Genomic DNA, 19,806 nt, shown 5'->3' on the forward strand with positions numbered 1-19,806 from the left:
CTTAAGCGACCACCGGGAGTCCTCTTAAGCAACACGTAAGGGTCATTTTACATTCAAAAATTCAGTTAAGTATTTCACTTTGAAGATCGATTTCTCTCTCAATTTTGAGGCAATTTGAGTGATTCCAATGGCTATTTTGCTTGGTTTTTCGAGGGAAATTAGGTGGTGAGCTCAGAAGTTGGTGTAGAAGCTTTGTTAGAGGTAATTTCTTCCATCTTGTTGTGGTCCCTTCTTATTTTTGTCTAAATTATGAATATAGATGCATGTTGATATTGAAGTTGTTTTAGTGTGCGAATTGTGCTTGCTTTTGCAACACAAGCTAGGTTTAGCATTTAGGACCTATTTCCAAAGTCAATTCTGTAAGTTATGGAGCAGGTCCCACAACTCTTGATTTTTGACTTTGATGTTGGCCCGTCTTCGAATTTGATAATTTAAGCATCAAAACGATCATATTGATAAGGTGATTAATATTTTATTAGTGTGGCAGCGATTGGAGGTGATTCGAAGGGCTAGAGCTTTATCGTGGTGGATTTGGAGTGTGCATGATCGGCTTCGAGGTAGGCTACAGTCTCCCCCTTTGACTGAACTCTATTAGATATCGTGTAGTATATTTTACATGTGACTTAGGTGAGTAGTTGCCGAGATTATTCTCCTCATTCGATTCTAGCTTTAGGCTAGAATAGGCCCGTGAAATCCTTATATTAGGTTATGGGCCTTGGTTGTGGTGTTGGCTTAGCATTATTATCTATTTAGGATTGATATTGATGGCCTTAGACTATGTTGATCCTTAGGTGCTTTATCAGGTGTTTATTTCCCTCTTGGCTTAGTATAGCTTTCGATAGGGCTTCTTATGGATATTATACTCTTTATGCTAGTACATGTGGCCTCTGGGCTCGTCGTATCTGTAGGTTTGGCTTAGCTATGCTTTTTAGGAGATGAGGTGTCATATTTTTGGGTAAGGCATCAATTCTAGAGATATTTCTCCCTCTATATAATTCTGAGCCATGTCTCAATTGTCTTGCTTTTGTTTAGTAGTAGGCTTATGATGTCATCTCACTTGTTATCTATTATTGGGCCTGAGGTCGTATCTGATGAGAGATTGGATCCCAAGTTAGTCCCTTGACTTGTTGTTATGCTAGGACTTAGTATTTCCTTATGGTTGCGTGTATCTTATTTGGATGATGGTGACGGTATGCTTGCATTGTTTCAGCATATTCACTCATTTTGTGGTACGATCCCGATATTGACATTGGAATTTTCACTACTACTTTTGAGAAAGACTTTCTCTCATTTTTACTACTTTAAACTAGTTTTAATGAGACTCGTACCACCTAGATACTTGGTCACTGGTTTTGAAAACTTATGAGGCGTTGGGGACGTACTCCTTTTTCTACTTGAGGCATTAGAGGAATCTTGGATGCGCTCAGTTTTACTTGGCTATTCGGTGCGTTGACACCCTTTATTGGGCCACATATGCCTTCGAGTTTACTCTTGCTAGTTGGGCCAGGCCCCTAGGAATTACTGGCTGGGTGGGCGTCCCCTTTTCAGGGTGCTCACGATTGAGGTTACTAGTTTACTGATATTCAGCGCGGCGTCGCCCTTTCTACATGGTCTTAGCTTCTCACTCTTTGGTACCACTACGGGAATACTACATGTCTATGTAAGATCTGGTTCGGGCCCAGGCAGTGTATACGGACTTTTCGCGTCCCTTATAGACCCCTCTAGCCAATGCACCATTGAAATAGATAAGGGAGTCGCATGGGTCCCACCTAGTAGGTCGGGACCCGGGGTGGGTCTATACACCTGTTATTGTTGATTTGTGAGAGTCATCGATGATGTCACTAGTTTTTACTATAGACTTGTATTCATTAGTATCCCCTAGCACAACATACTTGTATGGTGTGGTCCCCTAGTTTTATGGGGGCCGAGGGTATGTTTGTCTTGTTTGTACCTTCCAAGGGTATGGGCATCTGGTCAATTATTGTCTGATTATACTTGTTCTTATCTCTTGTTGTACTTGTAGTTGGTACCTTTGGGTTGTATTTATAGTTGGTCTACGTGGTATTTGAGTTGGATAGTGATTGGTCCTTCTTGTTAAGCTCAGTAGGAATAGTTCATAGGTGTTTATGTGGTTAGAGTTGCTAGTTAGCACTGTATTTTCATTAGTAAATTAGCATTGTATTTTCATTAGTAAACTCCTATGATTCCTTCTTCTTGTTAATAGGTTGTTGGTTTGTGTTTTAGGTGCATTCTTTGACTCTGTTCCTTTATCTATGTTTCCAGTCTTCTTGCCTTATTTCCTGTCATTATTGTGATAAATCCTAATTAGTTACTTATGCCGTATTTACCTAATTATATGTTAATTATACTTGCTTTATTTGTGGAGCTTAGTCGGCCTATGCCTACTGAGTATCATTGTTTGGTACTCATACTATACTTCTGGCCCCTACAGATCATAATATAGGTTATCGCCGTTGTTCCGGACTGGTGCGGAGCAGCTTTTGATTCAAAGATTTGGTGAGCTGTTGGCATTCAGAGTTACCAATTTCTATCCATGCCAAATTAGTACTAGTCTTTACTTGCTTTCTTAGACTGTTTGTATTCATATTGTATTTGTAAAAGCCTTGTACTTCTATTTTGGTTTAGATGCTCGATTACTGACTGATGTCAGGTCTTGGGGTAGTTTCTTATATTTGTTTTAGTTGTTCTCTTTCTTCTCATTACTACTTACTTTCCACTTATTTACAAGTCTTCTGCTTGATAGCTCATTGCCTCTAGTTCTGGGCTAAGGGTTAAGGGTTAGGCTTACCTGCTGTGGGTGTTAGCAGATACCACCACGGCCTAAGAAATCGGATCGTGACATGGGTAAATTCTCAGAACTGCAAGACAAGTGACCTTACGATTGGTAGACTCTAAGACGATTCATAAACCTGAATCATAACAAAAGTTCAGAGACTTATTATTCAGGTCTTTCTCAAGGCCTACAGGTTGAGTCAGCCTGAGGTCGAGGATCTAGGTATTGGTGATATTCACTTGATTTTCTTGTTTTTCTTAATATTATTCATTTGTTGTGGTTTTGGGGTTTTCATACCCATACGTGTTTATTTGGCTTGTTAGGTACCTCCTGACTATTATGGCTTCCTTATCTGGACTTATGTGTGTGTGTGTTTTAGCTCCGTAGTTGATCTCTTTTAGTAGTGGATCGACTAGGTCAATTTTCTATTTTGAGTAGTAGCGGTTGAGTTGCTCTTTGTGACTTGCCTGGATGATATTATTTCGAGTTGCGGCTAGGCTAGTTAGCCTTCCTTTTCATCTCTCTTACCATTGATTTTGTTTTGGTGTCGACCCTTATTGGATAGGTGGCTAGACCATTTGTGCTAGTTTTGGGATTTGTGATACTAGAGGATCTAGTTGGCGGTAAGGGTCGCCTTAGTGTCATGTTTCCCCATAGGCTAGTGGTTGAATAGCTCATCGTATCCCTTTTCCATATCTAGAGTTTCCTTGGCTAGTATTTCTCTTCGACCATTCTAGTTTTTTGTCCTAGATAGCTATATTCGTTTTTGGGTATCATTTGGTTTGGTTCTAGGTTGTGGTTTGAGGTTTGCTCAATTATCCTACCTAGTTGGATTCTTTGTTGTAATCTTAGTTGGTCTTCTCTTCCCGTTTGCCTTAGTCTTGTTCTCAGTTGCACGTTGTGGTCCGTTTGTTCAATCTTTTAGGAGCTATCTCTTTTAAAAGTTTTGGTGTCGGTTATGGCTTGCTGAGAATTTAGGATGTGTGATCTCTTGTTGTGTCTTTTTACTACTTTTATTAGTTCTCCATGGTGGAGTTGATAGCTCTTGAGGATTTGTTGGTAAGTTAGAGTTGGAGCAAGAATAGTGGTGTCCCTTGGCGGGTTCAGACTTAAGCTTCTGTTGGAGAATAAGAAGTTGTTTAGAAGGTTCATCTATAGGATGGGGGCAAAGTAATTCATGGAGTCTGTGATTTTGACTTTGTTTAGAATAGAAGGCTTGATTTCATCATATTCGGTAGATTGTGGTGTTTGTGAGTCGAAGCTAGTGCTCTTGGACTATTACCAATTAATTTCTTATGTCTATACGTGACCTACCAGCATGGTTTCCCTTTGATTGGGATAGTTGGCTTAGATTTGAGGTGGCAGAGTAGTTTGTAAGCACATGGTGATGATGCTTCAGGAGTTGCTATGATAGAAGTAAGTCAGTGGAGCTGGACTCAGTGCGGCCTTCTCATTCACAAGATAACCATCCCTTGGAGTTGAGAATTCAATTTTAGAAGATTGTCTTTTTGCGCTTAAATTATGGGTTTTTGGATCTGAGATTGGAGATTCAGGGCTTTGCCCAGGGTGTCTCCTTTTTTTGGTTGTTTTATCCTCCGAAGTTTAGATAAAGTATGTAACTCCTTCGAGGTTGGTATTGTATCATTTGATAGGCAATTTTTGGATGGCATTGAAGGTTTTCAGGATAGCTAAGGACTGGCAGAACGCCCTTGGTGGCTAGAAGAAAATGGATTTAGGAAGCATAGGACAAGTATTTATAATTTTAAGTGAGTTGTATCTGCCATGGCCCTATATTGTTCATATCGGTGGTGTTAGTTTAGTTTGGTCGACCTCAGTTGAAACTCAGTGTTTTTATCTAGTGCGGGCAAAGCGAGCGAGAGTTGGAACCCATGAAGGAATTAGAGGAGTTTTGAGAGTTTGAATGAAATTTGAGGATTTTCCTCTCAGCCTAATTCTGTGATGGCAATGTTTGATCCGAGAGGGTGTTCACAGGTATGGTGGAGCATGCAAGCTCGATACTCTCGTCTTTTCGTGCCTTCAGGCTGTGACTGTGCTTTTACTTTTGTGGATGAAAGTTTTTTTAGTAATGGATGTTGTAATAACCCTCCAGGTCATTTTTTGCATTCTCCGATATTTTTAGCATTTAGAGCTTTCTGCAGCAACCCAAATCATTTTTGACATATTGGCATTGACGGTTCAGTCGTCTGGTCGTTCGTTTGGGTTTTATACCTACTTCCCTATTCTGAAGCTTTTATAACCTCAAAAGTTGACTTTGGTCATAACTTCAGTAAAATGACCTCAGAACAAAAATCTAACGACTCTATCAGCTTCGCTATAAAATGGCCAAATTAGGCTAGTAACATGGTCGATACGAGTATCGAGGCAATCGGTACAAGTTTGGGATCACTTGGCACTTTTGCCTTCAAAATTTCCCTATAGTTGACTTTGATCAATATTCTTGGAAAATACACTTGGATTGAAATTTTGCCAGCGCAATTAGCTCCAAAATATCAAGTTTAGTCCAGAACGACCCTTTATTCACTTTTTGAGGCTTCTAGTCGAATCTCGAGGCCCATTGTGGAAGTTGGCTTAAAATGGCATTGAAAGTGGGACCCACACTCAGTCATGATGACCTCGTATGGGAATTTTGATTGTGACATTGAGTCTGAAAAATTGAATTTGGTGGGGTAGCATATCTTGTTTGTGCACATAGGCTTCCGAATGAATCTCAAGCACCCCATCGGAGACTTGGACATGCCAAATCCCATGTTGCACTAGTTATTTCTGATGCCATCGCTTTTGTGATCCCTGGTCGCTAAATCGACCTTGGCACCAGGGGAGAGGGTCAGTAAAGTGATCGCCATCTCTAAAGCAAACTTGTGTCACAAAAGCGATTCCCGCTTTTTGGTGGTTGTCTCTTAAGCGACCACCGGGAGTCCTCTTAAGCAACACGTAAGGGTCATTTTACATTCAAAAATTCAGTTAAGTATTTCACTTTGAAGATCGATTTCTCTCTCAATTTTGAGGCAATTTGAGTGATTCCAATGGCTATTTTGCTTGGTTTTTCGAGGGAAATTAGGTGGTGAGCTCAGAAGTTGGTGTAGAAGCTTTGTTAGAGGTAATTTCTTCCATCTTGTTGTGGTCCCTTCTTATTTTTGTCTAAATTATGAATATAGATGCATGTTGATATTGAAGTTGTTTTAGTGTGCGAATTGTGCTTGCTTTTGCAACACAAGCTAGGTTTAGCATTTAGGACCTATTTCCAAAGTCAATTCTGTAAGTTATGGAGCAGGTCCCACAACTCTTGATTTTTGACTTTGATGTTGGCCCGTCTTCGAATTTGATAATTTAAGCATCAAAACGATCATATTGATAAGGTGATTAATATTTTATTAGTGTGGCAGCGATTGGAGGTGATTCGAAGGGCTAGAGCTTTATCGTGGTGGATTTGGAGTGTGCATGATCGGCTTCGAGGTAGGCTACAGTCTCCCCCTTTGACTGAACTCTATTAGATATCGTGTAGTATATTTTACATGTGACTTAGGTGAGTAGTTGCCGAGATTATTCTCCTCATTCGATTCTAGCTTTAGGCTAGAATAGGCCCGTGAAATCCTTATATTAGGTTATGGGCCTTGGTTGTGGTGTTGGCTTAGCATTATTATCTATTTAGGATTGATATTGATGGCCTTAGACTATGTTGATCCTTAGGTGCTTTATCAGGTGTTTATTTCCCTCTTGGCTTAGTATAGCTTTCGATAGGGCTTCTTATGGATATTATACTCTTTATGCTAGTACATGTGGCCTCTGGGCTCGTCGTATCTGTAGGTTTGGCTTAGCTATGCTTTTTAGGAGATGAGGTGTCATATTTTTGGGTAAGGCATCAATTCTAGAGATATTTCTCCCTCTATATAATTCTGAGCCATGTCTCAATTGTCTTGCTTTTGTTTAGTAGTAGGCTTATGATGTCATCTCACTTGTTATCTATTATTGGGCCTGAGGTCGTATCTGATGAGAGATTGGATCCCAAGTTAGTCCCTTGACTTGTTGTTATGCTAGGACTTAGTATTTCCTTATGGTTGCGTGTATCTTATTTGGATGATGGTGACGGTATGCTTGCATTGTTTCAGCATATTCACTCATTTTGTGGTACGATCCCGATATTGACATTGGAATTTTCACTACTACTTTTGAGAAAGACTTTCTCTCATTTTTACTACTTTAAACTAGTTTTAATGAGACTCGTACCACCTAGATACTTGGTCACTGGTTTTGAAAACTTATGAGGCGTTGGGGACGTACTCCTTTTTCTACTTGAGGCATTAGAGGAATCTTGGATGCGCTCAGTTTTACTTGGCTATTCGGTGCGTTGACACCCTTTATTGGGCCACATATGCCTTCGAGTTTACTCTTGCTAGTTGGGCCAGGCCCCTAGGAATTACTGGCTGGGTGGGCGTCCCCTTTTCAGGGTGCTCACGATTGAGGTTACTAGTTTACTGATATTCAGCGCGGCGTCGCCCTTTCTACATGGTCTTAGCTTCTCACTCTTTGGTACCACTACGGGAATACTACATGTCTATGTAAGATCTGGTTCGGGCCCAGGCAGTGTATACGGACTTTTCGCGTCCCTTATAGACCCCTCTAGCCAATGCACCATTGAAATAGATAAGGGAGTCGCATGGGTCCCACCTAGTAGGTCGGGACCCGGGGTGGGTCTATACACCTGTTATTGTTGATTTGTGAGAGTCATCGATGATGTCACTAGTTTTTACTATAGACTTGTATTCATTAGTATCCCCTAGCACAACATACTTGTATGGTGTGGTCCCCTAGTTTTATGGGGGCCGAGGGTATGTTTGTCTTGTTTGTACCTTCCAAGGGTATGGGCATCTGGTCAATTATTGTCTGATTATACTTGTTCTTATCTCTTGTTGTACTTGTAGTTGGTACCTTTGGGTTGTATTTATAGTTGGTCTACGTGGTATTTGAGTTGGATAGTGATTGGTCCTTCTTGTTAAGCTCAGTAGGAATAGTTCATAGGTGTTTATGTGGTTAGAGTTGCTAGTTAGCACTGTATTTTCATTAGTAAATTAGCATTGTATTTTCATTAGTAAACTCCTATGATTCCTTCTTCTTGTTAATAGGTTGTTGGTTTGTGTTTTAGGTGCATTCTTTGACTCTGTTCCTTTATCTATGTTTCCAGTCTTCTTGCCTTATTTCCTGTCATTATTGTGATAAATCCTAATTAGTTACTTATGCCGTATTTACCTAATTATATGTTAATTATACTTGCTTTATTTGTGGAGCTTAGTCGGCCTATGCCTACTGAGTATCATTGTTTGGTACTCATACTATACTTCTGGCCCCTACAGATCATAATATAGGTTATCGCCGTTGTTCCGGACTGGTGCGGAGCAGCTTTTGATTCAAAGATTTGGTGAGCTGTTGGCATTCAGAGTTACCAATTTCTATCCATGCCAAATTAGTACTAGTCTTTACTTGCTTTCTTAGACTGTTTGTATTCATATTGTATTTGTAAAAGCCTTGTACTTCTATTTTGGTTTAGATGCTCGATTACTGACTGATGTCAGGTCTTGGGGTAGTTTCTTATATTTGTTTTAGTTGTTCTCTTTCTTCTCATTACTACTTACTTTCCACTTATTTACAAGTCTTCTGCTTGATAGCTCATTGCCTCTAGTTCTGGGCTAAGGGTTAAGGGTTAGGCTTACCTGCTGTGGGTGTTAGCAGATACCACCACGGCCTAAGAAATCGGATCGTGACATGGGTAAATTCTCAGAACTGCAAGACAAGTGACCTTACGATTGGTAGACTCTAAGACGATTCATAAACCTGAATCATAACAAAAGTTCAGAGACTTATTATTCAGGTCTTTCTCAAGGCCTACAGGTTGAGTCATTCCTACGACTCATCATTGCTTCGACATCCTAATAATGTTTGTTGACATTTTTAAGTACTAGATTCATTACGAATTGTATCCTAAATACTCCAAAAACTCTTTTATTCTTTTATTATTTCTCCAAACATATTATAGACTTCTCTCCCAAGGTTCCTCAAGTGTTCATCAAGCTTTGGTTAGGGTTTCTTCAAGATCAAGTCTCCTTTCTCAAATTTAAGTTTAATTTCAATCAGGTATGTGTAGATTGATTCATGAGTCCTTTCCACTCATGGATTCCAAGGTTTATTTCAAAAATCTCATGAAATCTCATTACCTTTGCACTCAATTTTTGATGAATTATTTTGGGTTGTTTTAATTATATTTTTAATCATTACTAATGATCATTATACATATGTTTCTATGTAAATTACATGATTTTAAGTTGAAATATGAATGGTCATGTATAAAACTTTTTTCTATAATGAATTAAAAGAAGTATGATTATGAAGTTCAATTATTTCAAAGTGTTCTATGGATTACCATGTATTCAAGTTTACTCTAAGTTCGAATATGAATTATGATTACGGATTTCAATTATGATAAAATTATACTCATGCAAATTATGGAAAAGTAACTTAGAGACCCATATGGTGACCAAGGAACCTTATGATATGACTTATGTATGTATGATTTGTTATGATGAAAGACTAATTCTCACATTGTAATTATGTTATGAAATGAGCTACTCTATGAATTTCAAACCTATGATCATGACTATGATACTTGTTTAATATGATTACTATGCTATGTATGTATTCCGCAGGACTTGACTTAGCACCAAGCGAACTTTAGGTGGGGCCCCTACCAAAAGCCTTAGTAGCAGTCTCAAGTTCTATAAACTATGTGCCATAGTAGGTTGCCTTCATGTCTTAGCTAGTGGATCCACATCTAGTGTATGTACATGACCGGCCTAGCGGGGTAAAGTCTACCTTAGCAAGTAGATTCTCTTTTTCTTCATTGTATGAAGAGACAACAGGATTTCATGTTATAGCTCGCATGGTCTTATTATCGGTTATGGTTCCTATCCCACATATGTATATAATTATTATTTTATCTTTTGATCTTCAATTACATCTCTTAAATGCTTTGATCATTATGACTTTTCTCATGGTTTTACTTATCTCTTTATCATGTATATTCTTGATCATTGCATCTTATGATTTATATTGCATGTCATACCCACATACTTAGTACATTCAAATGTACTAATGCATATTATTGCCTACATTATCTCATAATGTAGCAGTTGAGGTTGAGGATCATACCCACATATGTGGCTAGTTGAGTTCCTATAGGGAAATTTTGGTGAGTCCTCATTTATCGAGGGCAGTTTATGAGTTGTTTCATCTTTCAAAGACATTTATTTCTTTCATTTTGAAGGTGATGTATGGACATGTCTTATCCCCTGCTCATGTTCATGATTATAGCCATTAGTTGGACAAATGTGTGAGTCTATGTTGTCAACTTACATTACTTATTTATGACTCATAGATTTGACTCTTTTATGTTGATTCTGCATATATTCTACCTTATTTATGCTTTATGATATGTCAACGGGCTTGGTTAGAGCCCTTCGGGATTTTAATCATTGTATTATGACTAGACCCTAGGTCGGGTCATGACAAACTTGATATCATAGCACAATATTTAAGATATACTAAGGTGTCCAACATGTCGCGTCAAGTAGAGTGTTATTCATGGTTGTGAAGAGCGCCACATCTATGAATAGGAGGCTATAAGATCTTTTAGGAATCCTCACTTCGATCATGATCTATGTCGTGCAATAAAGTGTATTCTAAGACTTCATTTCCCTATCAGCTGTCCTTTGCATTTTTCAAAAAAATGCCTCCAAGAAGACTACCATTTCTAAGGGGGAACAATGCTAATTAAGTCCAAGATCCTCTGGCTCCTCAAGGCAATGGCCCATTGCTCGAGCAAGTGACACATGCGAAGTTCTAGACCGCCTTTGCCATGCTAACTCAAGTAGTAACCAACCAAGTGGTTATGACTCCTCCTAATGTTCCTACTCCGACTTCTATAATGAGGGACTTTGCACGAATGAAACCTCCTGAATTCCATGGTTCAAAAGTGTATAAGGACCCCCAAAAGTTTATTGATGAGGTCTACAAAATAGTGAGTATCATTGGGGTGACTTCAGAGGATAAAGCGGAGTTGGAAGCTTACCAAATCAAAGGTGTTGCTCAAGTTTGGTACACTTAATGGAAGTTGGAGAGGGTAGATGAAGGTCCTATTGAATGAGAATTATTCAAACTTTCTTTCCATGATCGCTTTTTCCCTCTTGAGCCAAGGGAAGCTAAGGTGTTGGAGTCCATTAATCTTTGATAAGGTAATATGGGAATGAAGGACTATTCCCTTAAGTTTACTAAGCTATCCAGGTATGCTCCTTCATTAGTAGCTGATCACATGCCTAAATGAGTCAATTCATATCGGGGGTGTCCGACTTGGTTTCTAAGGAATGTTGTACTACCACTCTTGTGAAAGAAATAGACATGTCTTGGCTCATGACTTTTGCTGAACAAATTGAAGGAGAAAAGCTTAAGGAGATGAGGATGAGGGATTCTAAAAACACCCAGTATGAAGGTGAGTTTTCAAATGTTAGGATAGTAGTAGTGGTTGCTCTTAACAATGACAAAGTTCAAGGAAGAAGTTTTCTAAAGATAGGGTATCGTACCCTAAAGGTCAAGGAGGAGGATGTGTGAATGCTAGTAGCCCTTCTTTTCCTAAATATGCAAATTATGGAAAAAATTATGAAGGAAAATGCTTGATGGGAATGGGCGCTTGTTATGGATGTGGCAAGATGGGCCATAAGCAATCCGAGTGCCCTTATGTTGCCAACAAAGATGGAGAAGGTCATCCACAAGGAGGCCAAGTGCAACAAGGCACCCAAGCTCAATGTAAGGGTCGCCAATGCAACAACCGATTTTATACTCTTCATGCTAGGCAAGATGTGGATAAGACTCCCGATGTGGTCACGGGTATGTTACAGGTCTTTAACTTTGATGTTTATGTATTTCTTGATCTAGGTGGCAACTTGTCTTTTGTTATTCCATACCTTACTATGAGATTTGATGTGTTCCCCAAAATGTTAAGAAATTTTTTTGGTATATACTCCTATTGATGATTCAGTATTAGCCAAGAGAGTATATAAAAATCGTCTCATGTTGGCCTGGCACAAAGTTATTCCATATGATCTTGTTGAACTTGACATAACCGATTTTGACATCATTCTTGGTATGGATTGGTTACATGCCACTTATGTATCCATATGTTGTAGGACCTGTGTGGTTAAGTTTTACTTCCCTAATAAGCCTATTATTGAATGGAAGGGTAATGATTCGGTGGTTAAGGGTCGATTCATCTCATGTCTTAAGGCCCAAAAAAATGATTTTCAAATGGAGCATTTATCATATTGTGCGAGTTAGGGATGTTGATTTTAAAACTCCTACTCTTGAGTTGGTCCGTATAGTTAATGAGTTTTCTGACGTATTTCCTGATGGCTTGCCCAGTATTCCTTCCAAAAGAGAAATTGACTTTGTCAAAGATCTCCTTCCCTGATATTCAACCTATTTCTATTTCTCCTTACCATATGGCTCTAGCGAAACTTAAGGAGTTGAAAGAGCAATTGAAGGATTTGTTGGATAAGGGTTTTATAAGGACAAGTATTTCACCATGGGGTGCTGCCGTATTGTTTGTTAGGAAGAAAGATGGGTCGCTTTGAATGTTTATAGACTACCGACAATTGAATAAGGCTATTGTAAAGAACAAGTATCCAATTCCAAGGATAGATGACTTGTTTGACCAATTACAAGGAGAAAGTGACTTCTCTAAGATTGACCTTTATTCTGGTTATCATCAATTAAGAGTGAGGAAGTGTGATATTCCTAAGACAGCATTTCGAATAAGGTATGGTCATTTTGAATTTGTAGTAATGTCGATTGGTTTGACTAATTCTCCCGCTGTCTTTATGGACTTGATGAATTATATTTTTAAGCCATAGTTAGACATGTTTGTAGTGGTTTTCATTGACGACATCTTGATTTATTATCGAGATAAGGAAGATCATATGGGTCACTTAAGAATTGTGTTGCAAATATTGAGAGAGAAGCAATTATTTATCAAGTTTAGTAAGTGAGAATTTTGGCTAAGGAAAGTTGCCTTTCTTTGTCATATAGTGTCCGGTGATGGGACTAAAGTAGATCCAAAAAAAATGGAGGCGGTTCAAAATTAGCCTCGACCATTATCTCCTTCAGATATTAGAAGTTTCTTGGTCCTAGACGGATATTATAGGATGTTTGTTGAAGTTTTTAGTCTATTGCTTCTCCTTGACTAAGTTGGCCCAAAAGAAAGTAAAATTTCAATGGTCGGATGAATGTGAGAAGAGTTTACAAGTATTGAAGGATCATCTTACGTCAGCTCCTATTTTGATATTACCCCAAAGGATCGGATGGGTATGTAGTTTATTGTGATGCCTCACATATTGGTTTAGATTGTTTTTTGATGCAACATGGTTAGGTTTTAACCTATGCTTCTAGGCAACTCAATGTGAATGAAAGGAACTATCCAACCCATGATCTTGAACTTACGGCGGTTGTATTTTCTTTGAAAATATGGAATCATTATCTTTATGGGGTGCATATTGATGTGTTCACTGACCATAAGAGTTTGTAATATGTGTTTAGCCAAAGGGACTTGAACCTTAGGTAAAGGAGATGAAAAGAAATTCTAAAGGATTATGACATGAGTGTATTGTACCATACGGGTAATGCCAATATTGTAGCTGATGCTCTTAGTCGGTTGTCCGTGGATATTGTTGCATATGTTAAGAAAGGTAAGAGGGAGTTGGTTAACGATGTCTATAGATTGGCATGTTTAGGTGTGCATTTGGTGGACTCCAAGGATGGAGGTATTCTTGTACATAATGGCTCGGAATCATCTCTTATGGAGGATGTTAAGGCCAAACAAGACAACCATCCGGTGTTGGTTGAATTAAAGAAGTCAATTGCTAAAAAATCCATTGAAGCTTTCTTCCAAGGGGGAGATGGGGTACTACGTTATCAAGGTAGCTTGTGTGTTCCTAATGTTGTTGGGTTAAGAGAGTTGATATTGAATAAGGCCTATAGTTCTCGGTATTTGATTCATCCGGGATCCACCAAGATGTATCATGATTTGAGGTAAGTGTATTAGTGGAATGGCATGAAGAAGGACATAGCGGAGTTTGTGGCTAAATGTCCTAATTGTCAACAAGTTAATGTTGAGCATCAAAAGCCGAGCGGTTTAGCTCAAGACGTTGAGATTCCTACTTAGAGGTGGGAAGATGTGAATATGGATTTTGTAATGGGTTTGCCTCGTACTAGAAGACAACATGATTTTATTTGGGTTGTTGTGGACCGAATGACTAAATCGGCACATTTTCTACTGATTAAGACTTCTTATGGTACCAAAGACTATGCCAAGTTGTACATTAATGAACTTGTGAAACTTCATGGTGTTCTTTTATCGATTATATTGGATAGAGGTACTCAATTCACTTCATATTTTTGGAAGTTATTCCAAAAAGGTCTTGGTACTAGAGTTAAGCTAAGTGCTACTTTTCATCCTCAAACTGATGAACAAGCCAAAAGAATGATCTGAACTTTGGAGGATATGTTAAGAGCGTATGTGATTGATCTTAAAGGAAGTTGGGATAAGCATTTGCCATTGATTGAGTTTGCCTATAATAATAGCTACCACTCTAGCATCCAATTGGCTTCTTTTGAAGCCTTATATGGAAGAAGATGTAGATCCCCGATGGGATAGTTTGAAGTAGGTGAGATGGCATTGATTGGTCCATATTTGGTAGTTGATGCAATAGATAAAGCAAGACTCATAAGAAAAAGATTAAAGGCAGCTTAAAGTCGTCAAAAGTCCTATTCTGACACTAGAAGAAGAGAGCTCGAATTTGATGTGGATGATTTGGTATATTTGAAGGTTTTACCTACGAAAGGTGTAACGGGTTTTGGTAAGAAAGGAAAGTTGAGTCCTAGATATGTAGGATCCTATAGAATAGTGAAATGTGTTGGTAAAGTGGCATATGAGTTAGACTTTCCATTTGAGTTGGCTATGGTTCATTCGGTATTTCATGTGTCAATGTTGAGAAGACTAAGGAATAAAGATATTGTGTCCATCAAGGTGTTGTGGAGAAATCAATAAGTAGAGAGTGCTACATGGGAAGCAGAATCGTACATGATGAAGCATTATCCGTATTTCTTTCCTTCCACTCAAGCTAAGGCACTAAGTTGTTCATAATTGAATCGATTAAAATCTTGCGTATTCAGTTCCATATGTCATTCATAAGCATGCATGTTCATAAAAGTTGATTTTCAAAAGCCATGTTTTATGTTAAGTGTGAAGTTTACATGCCCTATGCATCTTAATGTGTTTTCATGCTTATGTTGGGTTGCTAGTCCTCTTTCCATGTCTTTCCTATGTTACTTAAATATCATTTGAGGACAAATGTTCCCGGGGAGGAGATATTGTAAGACCTCAAAAGTCGGAAAGTGGAAATAAAAAGGAAAATCTCAAGAAAAGACTACTAACCCCAAGTCTACGAGTGGGTCTACGACTTGTAGGAACTTGTACGGGTCATAGAAATGAGTCGTATACATGGGTCTAAGGCTGGAAAATTTACTAAGGAAAAAATAGGGTTTGCGAGTCACTTGACGACTTGTAAGGAAAATGATGACTCGTAGAAAAGAGTCATCATGGCAAGGTCTGATGACTTGTAGGTGTCACCCTCAGAATCCACTATACAACTCAACAGGATGAGTCGTAGTGGATATGACGACTCATCAAAATGAGTCATAATAAAACTTCAAAGGCTTAGTAAATGGGTAAATTCTCAGACCTGCAGGATGAGTCACCTTATGATTCATAAACTCCAAGACAAGTCGTAAACCTAACTCGTAACTAAAGTTCAAAGACTTGTTTTTCAGGTCTTTCTCAGGGCTGCAAGATGAGTCATTCCTACGACTCGTCACTACTTCTACGAATCGTAGAACCTAGTTGTAGAGTTGGCTGATCCAAAATTAAATAAGGGGTGCTTTAGTATTTTTTTCTACATTAGAATAAAGTATGTGGACGTTTTTAAGGACTAGATTCATTATGAATTGTATCCTAAATACTCCTAAAACTCTTTTATTCCCTCATTATTTTCCCAAACAAATTCTAGACTTCTCTCCCAAGGTTCCTCAAGAGTTCATCAAGCTTTGGTTAGGTTTTCTTCAAGATCACGTCTCTTTTCTCAATTTTAAGTTTAATTTAAATCAAGGTAGGTGTGGATTGATTCATGAGTCCTTTCCACTCATGGAGTCCAAGGTTTATTTCAAAAATCTCATTACTTTTGAACTCAAATATTGATGAATTGTTTTGTGTTTTTTCAATTATATTTTTAATCATTACTAATGAGCATAAGTATGTTTCTACGTAAATTACATGATTTTAAGTTGAATTATGAATGCCCATGCATAAATCTATTTTCTATGATAAATTACATGAAGTATGATTATGAAATTCAATGATTTCAAAGTATTCTATGGTTTTCAATCAAATTGAACATGTATTCAAGTTTTACTCTAAGTTCAAGTATGAATTATGATTACGGATTTCAATTATGATAAAATTTTGATACTCATGAAAATTATGGAAAATGTGACTTAGGGCCCTATGTGGTGACCACGGAACCTTATGATATGAATTATGTATGTATGATTTGTAATGATGAAAGGTCAATGCTCACACTGCAATTATGTTCTGAAATCAGCTACACTATGAATTTCAAACTTATGATCATGACTATTATATATGTTTAATATGATTATTATACTATATATGTATTCCGTGGGATTTAACTTAGTACCGAGCGGATTTAGGATGGGGGCTTACCAAAAGCCTTAGTAGTAGCCTCAAGTTCTATAAACTATGTGCCACCGTAGGTTGCCTTCATGGCTTAGCTAGTGGATCCACATATAGCATATGTACATGACCCGCCTAGCGGGGTAGTGTCTACCTTGACAAGTAGATTCTCCTTTTCTTCGGTGTATGGGGAGACAATGGAATTCTACGTCATAGCTCGCATGGTCCTATTTTCGGTTATGGTTCTTATCCCACATATGTATCTGATTACTATGTTATCTTATGATCTTCAATTACGTCTTTTAAATGCTTTGATCATTATGATTTTCCTCATGGTTTTACTTATCCTTTTTATCATGTATATTCTTGATCATTGCATCTTATGATTTATATTACATGTCATGCCCAAATGCTTAGTACATATAAACGTACTAACGCATATTATTACTTACATTGTCTCATAATGTAGGGGTTGAGGTTGAGGATCATACCCACACATGTGGCTAATTGAGTTCCTACGACGAAGTTTTGGTGAGTGCTCATCTATCGAGGGCGGTTTATGAGTTGTTTCATCCTTCAAAGACATTTATTTCTTTCATTTTGAGGGTGATCTGGGGACATGTCTTAGCCTCTACCCATGTTCATGATTAGAGGCATTAGTTGGACAAATGTGTGAGTATATGTTGTCAAGTTATATTCTTCGTTTATGACTCATGGTTTAGACTCTTTTATGATGATTTTGCATTTACTTTACCTTATGTATACTTTATGATATGTCAAGAGGCTTGGTTGGAGCCCTTCAGGTTTTCAATCGTCGTGTTACGGCTAGGCCCTAAATCGAATTGTGACAGGAGGCTTGAAGCTTGGAACCCTAGTTCTTGACTTGAGAGAAAACTTAAGTGAGAAGAAATCTTAATTGGGTGAGTTATGAGAGAATGAGTGGTTAGGGTCACTAGAAATCAGTTAATCCCAGTTAGTATAGCCCAAAATGACGTAGTATGAGAAATAAAGAATGAAAAAAGACTGAAAAGCCCCTAATTAAAAACTATCAGAGGTCATCTACGGACATCTATGGACCGTAAAAGTCTTTCAGTAGAATTTTGGTTAGATTTGACTTTCTAAAGTTACAACTACGAACCATATCTACAGTCCATACACGCCCCATCTTGGTAATCTGTAGAAAGAAAGTATTAAAGTACCTGATTTCTGAAGATAGATCTATGAGAAACTTTTACTTGTCGTAGTTCCAACTATGACTCGTAATTGAGGATTTATAGAATCAAGCTGAGTAGGATCACTGAGGATTGATCTACGGGACTCATCTACAGGTCCATAGATTAATCTACTAGCCATAAACATGACCCGTAAAAGTCAGAGGGAATTTTTGAGTTCTGAAGTTTTCGGACTTGGGCTACGAGGCTCATCCACGATCGTAAATGCATCAATGACCTATAATTCCTTCTCATTCTGTACACGGTCAACTTTTCAACTCTTTGAATTTCATCTACGGACCCATTCCACGAGCCGTGGTTCCAATTACAATCCATAAAACTCGTTTGTAAATCCCAAAAATTGTTTACTTTAGAATTTTTTTTCTGAACCGTTCAAGGCTTGATCTAGTCTAGGGACCTTCGGGGTGTTATAACAAGCAATTTGGCGATAGGCCAAACTGTTAGGTGATGTGGCCTTTGAGTGCACTTTTGACTTCAACTCCTGAAAATCAATGAAAAGTACAATTGATTCAAAATGACATTGAGAATATCAATTCTATATCAAAATTAGGCTAAATGAGTCATAAAATCCTATTCATCACTTACAAAGGTCCATAATTTATTAGATCTTCATATAATATTGTTTAGTAAGTTTATCCTTGAATTTATTTGCAATAAACTTAGAGGTCGTACACAATATATTTTTGTTTGAAGTCATACATTTATGCATAAGATGATAATTTTCACCATAAGGTCACCTGAATCCATATTAAGTATGATATACAACAACTCCTTGTATCTTTTGTCTTTGCATGTTGTCCTCTTCTTTTTCACTAGGTCTTAACTTTAACTTTAACTCGACTTTGTATTCAATAGCATATTTAGCCACAACTTTACTAAATTTTATAATATTCTTAAATCTTATCCCAAGCTCAAATATAGCCACTCCACAATCATCATCATACCTTAGTTTTATACTATTTCTTTTAGAAAGTAGATCGCATCAGTAACAATTTCAAGATCTAACTCATTTCTGTTGTCATCACTATCTGCCTTTGAACGGTCAACATACTACTTATCACCCCTTATCTTCCTATATATCTAGCAATAATGTTTCTTCCAATGTCTTCAAAGCCTTTTACAATTTTAGCTTTTTCCAAAGATATTTCATTCTTGGTAGGAGTTTTGTTTTCTTTGCCCTTTACTCTTTATCTTTCTCCATGTTTCTTCCCTACAACAACAACAACAACAATAACAACCCAGTGAAATCCCACATCGTGGGGTCTGAGGAGGGTAAAGTGTACGCAGACCTGACTCCTACCAATGTAGGATGGCTGTTTCCGAAAGACCCTCGGCATGTTTCTTCCCTAACAGATCTTAATTATTTATCCATCTTTGAATCATTTTTTTTTCTAGAATACCATCTTCTTGTGAGTCACAATTCCTTTTCCAGATCTAATTTAGTCCCATTCGAATGTTCTTCAACAGCTTGTTCAGTCTCATCAATTATATCAACATCAATTCTTTCATTTTGCTTCAATAAATTCTTCATCCCCTTCTAAATTGATATCTATAAATTTTATCTCATTAATTAGGTTTTTTTAACAACATGGTCACTAACATTATCACTTTCACCTTCTTTCGGCCTAGTAATTAAATTTTTCTGGCCCACATGTTCTACTATTTCTAGCTCATTCACCATATACATCACATACAACTTAGAAAAATTTCCATTTTCAAGTTGTTTACAATATTTAATATATGTAAATCAGATTCAATCCAAAAAAATAATAGTCTTTGAATTTTTATAATAAAATTCTCCCACAATGAGATTCACCAATTCCTCAGTATAGTGAAATAGCTTAATCATAGAGAAATGTTCCTTATCAATATGAAAACTATTACTAAAACTTTTTCCCAACATTCGATGTGATCCA

This window comes from Solanum dulcamara, chromosome 3 (assembly GCF_947179165.1).
Source record: "Solanum dulcamara chromosome 3, daSolDulc1.2, whole genome shotgun sequence".
Classification (NCBI taxonomy): domain Eukaryota; kingdom Viridiplantae; phylum Streptophyta; class Magnoliopsida; order Solanales; family Solanaceae; genus Solanum; species Solanum dulcamara.